Genomic DNA, 826 nt, shown 5'->3' with positions numbered 1-826 from the left:
CTGCATGCAACTCTATATTTTAGAATATAGATCGTGAGGTGTGGGATGATGTTCATCCATTTCCTAATAGCATTAGGAATGTGAGTTACTTGAATGGTTTCTAACGGATTTAAGAATTAGATGGCATCTAGTGGAATTTGAAGTTTCTAATTGGTCTCAGTGAGCTGGAAAATTACCTTTTGCTCAACGCCGTTCGCTATTCTCTAATTACAATATTATTGGTTTCCATTAGTGATTAATGCAGTACTTCAGAAACTCACATGTAAATGTCATAAAGAATGACATACACACATGAATACTTTCAAAAATTCGAATTGCTATTGGATCTCATTCCATCCGACTCTTTAATTAGCGAACTACATCGTTGCCTTGTTGACTACAGAATATAAACTACAATTATCTTTACGTTCAGTTACAAGAAACCGACTTCCGATTTTCGATTAGGCCTTAATAAATGCTTAATAAACAAATCAGGCCGATCTCTTTCTGGCAGCAGAGGAAAAAAAAAAGTATGGTTCAACGAGGTCTTTCCTTAAAACAAGCTACATTACAAACAAAAGTTTACCTCACATTTTCATATGAATAATTTATAGTTAAGTGAAACGCATATGCTTAAGTTTACAAATATTTTGAAAACTTTATCATTCATCCTTCATTGAATTAAATATGAGGGCTTTCACTTGATTGTTTCCGCGCGTTTGGAGACATTAACATAAATTTTATATTCATTCGTTATATATATATATGTGTGTGTGTGTGTGTGTGTGTGTGTGTGTGTGTGTGTGTGTGTGTGTACGTGTATATATATATATATATATATATACAC

The sequence above is a fragment of the Octopus bimaculoides genome, chromosome 1 (assembly GCF_001194135.2).
Source record: "Octopus bimaculoides isolate UCB-OBI-ISO-001 chromosome 1, ASM119413v2, whole genome shotgun sequence".
NCBI classification, from domain to species: Eukaryota; Metazoa; Mollusca; class Cephalopoda; order Octopoda; family Octopodidae; genus Octopus; species Octopus bimaculoides.
The sequence above is the reverse complement of the archived record's forward strand: the minus strand, read 5'-3'. Positions refer to the sequence as shown.